The sequence below is a fragment of the Monopterus albus genome, unplaced genomic scaffold (assembly GCF_001952655.1).
Source record: "Monopterus albus unplaced genomic scaffold, M_albus_1.0 scaffold67.1, whole genome shotgun sequence".
Classification (NCBI taxonomy): Eukaryota; Metazoa; Chordata; class Actinopteri; order Synbranchiformes; family Synbranchidae; genus Monopterus; species Monopterus albus.
The window spans coordinates 1,350,605-1,359,186 of record NW_018127947.1 but is presented as its reverse complement, the minus strand read 5'-3'; positions in this window follow the sequence as shown (position 1 = coordinate 1,359,186).

Sequence of the window (8,582 nt, the reverse complement as noted above, 5' to 3'; positions counted from 1 at the left end):
TTAAAAGTAGCAATACCACAGTGAAATAATACTTTGTTACAAGTAAAAATGTTAAGTAAAATTACAAAAGTAATGGCATAAACATATACTTAAAGTGCCAAAAATAAAAGTACTCATTATGCAGAAAGCCACAGTTCATATTAATGTATATAATGTTATTGGATTATAATTATTGGTGTGTTATTGTGTACATCACATTGAATGCTACGGCTGGTAAAGGTGGAACTAATGTTAACTACCTATAGTTTGAAGTACTTTGCATACTGCTGGGTAGCTTGTGATTTTTACACAAAGGATCAATCAAGTCTTGTGATTATACTGTATTTTGTTTTATTAATCTCATTCAGAAAAGTAACTAGTAACTAAAGTTATCAAATAAGTGTAGAGTACAAAGTACAACATTGTTTCTGAAATGTAATGAAGTCGAAGTATGAAGAAAATTAAAATACTCAAGTCCAGATACCTCAAAATTGTACTTAAGTAGAGTACTTGAGTAAATGTACCTAGTTACTGTTCACCTCTGCTGTTACAGATAAAATCCCTACATTCAAAGCTGCAGTTATGTTATAGTACTGAAGTATTGGCATCAGATATACCGATAGCCTATTTAAAGTAGCAAGTATACAGTAATGGCACAGAGTGTCCCATTTCAGAATAGTCATTTCATTGGATTTTAATTATTGATGCACTGATGTGCAGATGGCAAAGGTAGAGCTAGATTAATTACTACATGTACTGCTGGGTATCCAGTGTCGTCCCCGGGATCCGTGTTCTTATCTTAACCTGGTTTATTGTATTATGTATAATTAATGTGGATGTACAAAGTAATCAAACGTATATAGGCCAGTACATATTTAGTTGTATGGTGATGTACTGTAGTTGAACAATGTGTCTTCTGTCTTTGTGGTTTCTGTATCTGTATCTTATCCCCAACCTGATCTGAATTCTAACCTGACCAATAAACCAGACTGCTTTCCATTCTTTGGTGGTTCTTTGACCTACATGTGGTGACAGATCACTTTTGATAGGTTGTGTGTCATGATTAGACTGTAATAATGACGTGAGAATTGTCTTAGTTAAAAAATAGCATTCATGTATTCTCATGGTGGTCAGAACAAATTGAAATTTATTCTGAAATAATTTTTATTCAATAGTATATATGCAATAATAGTATGTATATGTTCTCCACTCACGTGCTTTTGTCAATAAATTTCATCTATATTATTATTAATTTAAAGACTCGTGTTTTTAACCTGTCTTCTGTCTGAAGATTTGCATTTGGATTATTGCATAATTTGAAATTCACTCAAACCCACTACTTCTACAATCAGTGAAACTCGACTTGGCCATGCGTTGCTCTCAAAATGCAAACCAGCATCATGAGCATGTGCTGCCAGTCTTCAGCTTTTCTTTCATGTCTCTGCGTTGGCACGTTTCAGACTACACTGTCTGTCTCAGGACTCCTGTGCAGTTGTGGCCTTTTAATATATCCATATAATTTAAAATCAGCCAACTGGAAGTTGTTAGACCTGTGAGGCAAAAGTTTTGAGGTATTGGTTTTGAAGTATTCTCTTTTACAGAGCGAGCTGTCTTTAAAATAATGTCAGGGTAAACGGCGAGTGGCCTTCATATCTGCATGTAAACAAAAGCAGAAGCCTGACATTAAGCTGTCCCGGTAGAAGCGACATCTGTGCAGCGCCATCCCCAGCTGCACAGGCCTGGTTACTAGTCTGTCCCTGAAGCAGGACTGCTCTAACAACTGTACAACTTAGATCACTGCTCATCACCAGTCATTTTATGATTTTGACAGAGATGACAAAAGAAACTCCACTCACATCCACATGTATGGTACTCGCATACACTTGTTTACACATACATTTTATACTAGACCAGTTTAAGACCTCTAGATCTACACTTTGTAATATTTTCTCTTCATCTGAACAGTGTGTTTTCATAATCGATGAATCTGCAGTCAGAAAATAGTGAACGTTGTCCTTCAGTTTCCCACAGCACAAGGTGACATCTTCAGGTCTCTTGCTGTGTCTGTTGTCTTCACCGTTTGCGGTCGTGCTTAGAAGCAAAAGACTTAAAACAGAATTCTCGACTGTGTGAAACAGCTGAGTCGAGGAATAAGAATAAAAGCTTGCAGGATGTTACTGTACTGGAAATCAAATTGGACATAGTTCAGCACATACATCAGTGGGAAAACAATTTAGTAAAATATAAATGTAATTTCTAGGTGACAGGGTCACACAGTATGAGTTAGAAAACTCATCATACGATTAAGGTAAACTCAATGAATAAAGTTCCTTCACCGAGTGTGTCGCACTGCAGTACCTGGTGTGGCTTATGTCCAATGTGGTGTTGACCAGGTGTGACCAGACACACAGGTATCAGTGTGACACATTATTTATTAACAGCTACTTCCCGCTCCCGGTAAGACTCCAGTCATCCTGCAGCCGAAAGCTCGCTCAATAGCAGTCCTTTAAAATGTCACGTCATCACTGTTACACAACCAACAGTGTGATTGTGGTTAAGTGTGTGATCCGCTTTAGCAGCCACATTACAACTGTGGTTTGTTAGGATGCAGGGAGGGTGATGACGTAGCAGGTCGGTATGAATGAGGCTTCGATCACTAGGGGATGAGCTGCCGGCGTTTGGCTGTTTGTTGCCTCTGGAGGAGGAAGAACACCCGCCGCTGCTTTCACTCTGTAACTCCGGCTTCTCATAATGACTCATGTCCGCTCTAAAGCCTGATAATTCAGATAATGATCATTTCAGTGAAATGTTTATCTAATCCAAGGATTCTTTAGTTAATTACCACAAAAAATATCAACAGTTTCATTTCATAAATCAGAACCAGTGTTCTAGCTCATCTCTCCAGCAGTCAGGGCCAAGCCCACTATTTTCTACTGAAGAGCGCTAGAGACAGGTCACAAATGTACAGTTTCATTGGTAAAAAGGCTCCGTAATTTCCGGAAACAGCTGGACACAGTATTGTTTAGCCAATGTTATTCAAACAGGGGGAAATGCATGTGATGGGGACTAATTTCAGTGATGGAGCAATCCACATGTTTTACGCTAGTGAGTATTTATTGTCAGTGTTTCAAAATAAGATTGTGTGTGTAAATCTGTTTACACAGTCACACTGTGGAGACTTGACATCCTTATGAGACAAAAAGCAAGTCTCCAAAATGTAAATCATAAAATTTTAGAGTGATGACTTGGTTTAAGGTTGTGGTGAGGTCAGAGTTAGCCAAGTAGTGGTTTTGGTTGAGCTTAGGTTAGGGTAGGTCTCCAGGATAAGAATATAAGACAATGTAATGTCCCCCGAAGTGATGGAAACTCAACATGTGTGTTCATGGTAATGAAGGACCGTGTCGCCCGGCGTTGCTCACGGATGTGTTTTGGATGACCAACGAGCACAGTGGCACATGATGTGTAGAATAGAGCTGTGATTAATTGACTGGCTGATAGAACACCAGCTACTTTTATATTTGAATTTTCTGATGTTTTAGACAAACATGGATAAATAGTTTTGGTCTTGTGTTTGTAGGATTTGGTGATATTAAAAACAATAGAAAGTCACCAGATAAATTCGGACTATACTGTAGCTTTCAGTGTGTTGCTGAATGGCTGTGGTCACATGCAGCCTGCACTCAGAGGCTTTAGGACCCAGCGAGCTCCAATGTGTCAGTGCTCAGCTCTGTGCTGAAGTAAAGCCACCACCGCTCCCGTCTCTCTGTCCCTGTGTCGGACAGGCTGAATGGATGTCTGCCGGATGTCCACCTTCCTCTCTAGCCCCTCTGGATATGGAGATCAGAGACTCAGACTCCCAGCAGCAGATGGAGGACATCCAGAGATTACCTACAAGCCCAACTAGGTGTCTCTGACTGAGAGCACTGCAGCTTTGGGAGTAGTTTTCCTGCAGTTTTCTCCTCACCTGTGCAAAGGGAAACAGAAGTGGTACCTTGCCTTGTTAATCGTCATGTCTTGAGTTTTCCTTCCCATTGCAGCCTCATCCTGTGAAGCAGTTACAGGCTCTGGGTCTCTGCTGGGGGACCAAAATAATGACATGTGATTCCTAAGATTGGCTCACAAGTGATGGGAATGCTGGGTAATGAGCTGTTGAATCTGAACCTAGCCACTAAACTCCAAAAGAGTGAAATCTTCTGATTAATTGATTTTATTTCACACTGTCGTCCTGGAACAGGCAACTCATTCATTCAGGATTTTCCTTTAATTTGTCACCCATGTGAACTAAATGATAAGATAAGATGCCACATGCAGCCCTCTGTCATTTGACTACAAATAAGCATTGATTTGCATGAATTTGCCATCTGGAGCTCAGCATGCACATACAGTATGTGATTGTTGAACATCCTGTTTGCAAAATCAGCCTGCAGTCCTCTGTGGTTTTCTACAAGTGTTTAAATCTTTGCTGCAGGGATTTCCTTCAGCCCCTAGAACATTAGTGCGGTCCGATGCTGGCGGTGGGCGATAAGATCCGGCTCACAGTCGGTGATCCCGTTAATCCTCAACCTTCTTCCAAACTTTCCTGTGTCTAAAATATCTTTCTGTTCTGCAGCATTCAGGTTCCCTTTTAGTTGGACAAAGGGGATTGAACCATGAAAAAACTACATACATTGATACTTTTGGCCAAACTGTGTACTTTTAAAACCATGTAACAATACTATGTTTTAGTTATTCACTTTGCAGCACAGTGTGTTTAAACATGTCACATTCTACAGCATGTTACATGCTGTATGTTCTCTTTCCACAAATTAACGCATATTCCATGTTGTTCAGGCTACTGTAGTCTCGTTCTGCATGGACTGAGGTGTTTGCATGTGAGTGCACATCCGTGTTGTAGTGAATTCAGTTTGCGTTGCAGTGGAAGGATTTGTGTGTGTGAAGGTTGTGGGATGGTCGCTGCAATGAGATCATGTGCCAACTAGGTTTTTCTGATCAAGTGTGTGTGCAGCTGTCATCCTGTGTGTCTGTGTGAATGTGCAGCCACAAGCAGGCTTTCGTTCTGCAGTAGTTTATCGGTGTGTTGCATCTAAAGTCAGGCTTCCTCCCCTCCTTGCACTGAACACATTCTGGGTGTTAACGGCGAGCTTTTTGCTACATCACCATTCTATCACACCAAATGTAGATCATGCCTCCCACCACGGCAGCGCCCTCCTCACTAAGTCACCCCCCCACATCTTCTGCTGAGTGTGCATTGCCAACCCCCTGCTCAAAGAGAAAACGGTACTCTGTCTGCATCTAAACCAGCTGGCTGCAGGCTGCCTGCTCTGCCGGTGTGCAGAGGTGGAGGTGGGGGAGGCCATAAACTGTCACTGGTCTCATTCTGCAGTGGCTCAAAGGGACCAGAGGGAGAGAACGCATTAGGCCTCCCTCTGAGGGGTGCATAACCATGTGTGGTTGCATGTGAGCATTCAGTATTTGTGATGCAGGCCGTTGTGTTTCTCTGCGAGCAGCTCATGCCTAAAAGAACAGAAATCTGTACAGTACAATTTGTGACTGATAATGTGAGCGTTCAGAGGCTTCACTCATGTTCAAATTTACAGCACTCTTCCCTGTTTTACATAACACTTTGCATATTTCCCAACAGGGAATGCGACAGTGTGTGGAATTGTACTTCTGTGGATTTGTGTGTTGTATTTATGGACAGAGATGAAGAGCTCTCTGTATCACACAGTACAGTTCAACAGCAGCACAAACGACAGCCTCCAAAATGATCTCACAGTTGAATCGGCACCTCTCTGAGACAACTGGAACCCAAACTGAACATTACCACCCTCACGACAGAGGGTTTACTGACTTAGTTCGAGCATGGTGTTCCTAATAAACTGACTACTGAGCGTAAATTCCTACAGTCCATGGTGATCTACTTGAATTAGTTGTTTTTTGCTGATTAATGCCAATTAATTTTCTTTGGATCAGCTAATTGTTGCAGCTCTGGTTCAATGTACATGTGGCGAAGTGGACTCAGCTCAGACAGGCACGGCCTCGTGGAGGACGGGAGGGAAGGGGAACACTGATTCTGTAGTTTTCACTCACTACTGCAACTGCAGGCTGTTTTCATCACCATGATAATTTTATTGATCCATCTTTTTTGGGATGCTCAGCAGGTTGCACGGCCACGCATCATTCAGCGGCACACAGATGTCTTTGTCCTCCTCAGTCTGCTGCCAGTTTGAGCCTCATGGTTTTGAATCCACAACTGTTCGCAGCATTGCTTTAGGGATTACAGATGTGCGGCATTTATACCATGTAGTTAAAATTAACCTCGTGTCTGATTTACTGTAAAGCCAGTGTGTGGGTCACCGGTTTTAATTTTCAATGCCAATTAAATCAGAACAGTGGAAGCAGAGTTGTCGTCGTGCAGGTTGTCAGGGAGGGTGACAGGAACGGCCGCATGCTTTCACACTCGCTGTGTCTTAGTGGGTATAAAATGGTCCATAAAGGACATACAGCCATCAGCAGGAGATGGAAATTAAACTTGTTAAAATTTGATGACTGGTGCCTCACTGTTTCTGCTTTACTGACTCTGCCCTTCTCTACCAGTGAATCCTGTGATTATCTGACTTGATGCTGATGCACACACCTTGTGTTGAGTGTGTGTAATTGTGTATGTAAAATACAGTGTGTATTCTGTGCAACATGCAGCAGTGTTCTGTGTGGCCGACGTGCCGGCGTGGCTCTGCTTTGCAGATTAAAATGTGATGACTAAGACAAAGGGTCCAAGAAAAACAACAGCATTAGTTGTTTATTCAAAGGCCCGAAACAACCTGTGTAAACTCTGACTCTTGTCTGTCGGGTGTAAAGGCACAAGTTGTGTGACATTGCTGCAACACCGCTGTGATGCTACACTATATTTTTGTACCGTTATCACCATCATCCAGCTACTGTGTTTACTGTTGACGCTGTTTTAAACCACTTCTCAGAAACCTCCAGAGTAAACCCATGTTGTTTTTCTCTTGTGGCCTCCAGCCGACCAGATATAACCGGCTGTTATTGACCCGCCAACTCCGTTCATCAGGCCTGATTCACATCCAGCACACACCACTGCTGATTTACTGTCTGTCTGCAATATGCTGTGCCCTTGTTTCTCAGCATGACACACCTAGTGTCTACACAGTGTGGACAGAAAACAATGCTAGTAGAAAAACATCCAAACTTGAAAGCAAAAGCTGGTTATGTGGTCAAGCTGAGGCTTATCTCTGAGCTCAGGAACAATCAGCAGATCACCTCTAAGTTAGCACTGCTGCACATTCCTCAGCAGACCGAGTCAGCACTGGTTGCTCAAGACGAGCAGGAGGTGTGAGGTCTGGCACAAGGGGAGATGGATAAGATAGGAGGAGGATACAGTATTTGGCCAGTGGGAGATGGCTGGCTGTGCGCTGTCCTTGGCTGGGAGTCTCCTGTCGACTAGCCCAGTTTCGTGTGTGTGTGTGTGTGTGTTTGTGTGTGTGGTGGGCTATAATTAGTTCAGCTCATGGGTCTGTCTGTGCCGAGTCTGTTTATTATGTGGGACAGCACCAGTGCATTAACAGCTGCGTGGTGAGAGGCTTTCATCGTTCCTAGAAACTCGGAGGACAAAACTTTTTCCTCTGGGCGATTTTCAGCCTGATGGTTTTTATCATCCACATAAACTTGATGGTGACCACGTCAGCTCTGACAGTAGGGATGAGTGGTTTGCATGAGGTCTAACCAGAGTGCACCATCAGCTTGTGTTTTCAAAACAAACAAAGAGCCTTTCTGAAATGTGAGTGATTAATTAACTGTTGGGGTGTAATAGGAACATTCACTACTGTGCTTTACTTAGTTTCCTGTTCCCTGACACTTCATATTGATAAATGTTTAAAATAATACTTCTGTGCTTATTTTGAATGCAGGACTTGTGTATATAGTGTGCTGGTACTACAGATTATTTACTCTTTGCTCAGGTGAGGGAGAGGCCAGTGCAGGTGAAAATATCTTTTGACATGAACACTGGGCTTCCATGGGAACTTCTGGCACATTAACTGTGTATTGATACATGAGAAGGTGTATCACTGGCACCAGACTTGTTGTGACAACAGAGCTGCAACAGTAACATAGTCTGCTGATAATGACCAGTGAGGCTACAAAGCAGAATCACTGACCCCTGATTCACAGAGTGACTCAGTCCTGGACTAGTGAGTGAAAGAGGAAGGCCATGACCCTGAGTAATGGTGAAATAATTTACAGTAGAGCTATGAATTATTGAGGAGGGCCCCATGGTGGGGGGGCGTCCAGGGGGCCGTGGGGGGGCCCAGTCTTTCTTATCATATTGTTTCCCAGGCTGTCTGCTTATTCTGAGGTTAACATGAGAGTTTATAGGTACAGACTATAGTATAGGGTTTAGGTTACAGTCCATAGCCTCACCTGACACCTAGTCAAGGTTAGAAGAAGGGTTTTTCCAGCCACCAGTAGTCGTGTCAAACAGCCACGAAGGAGCCCTGGGCAGCTAAAAGCTTGAACCAGCGGCTGCCAGAGTGAAGAGGTGGCGTCTTTTGCACAGAGAGAGTGGGACAAAGAAAGAGCAACAA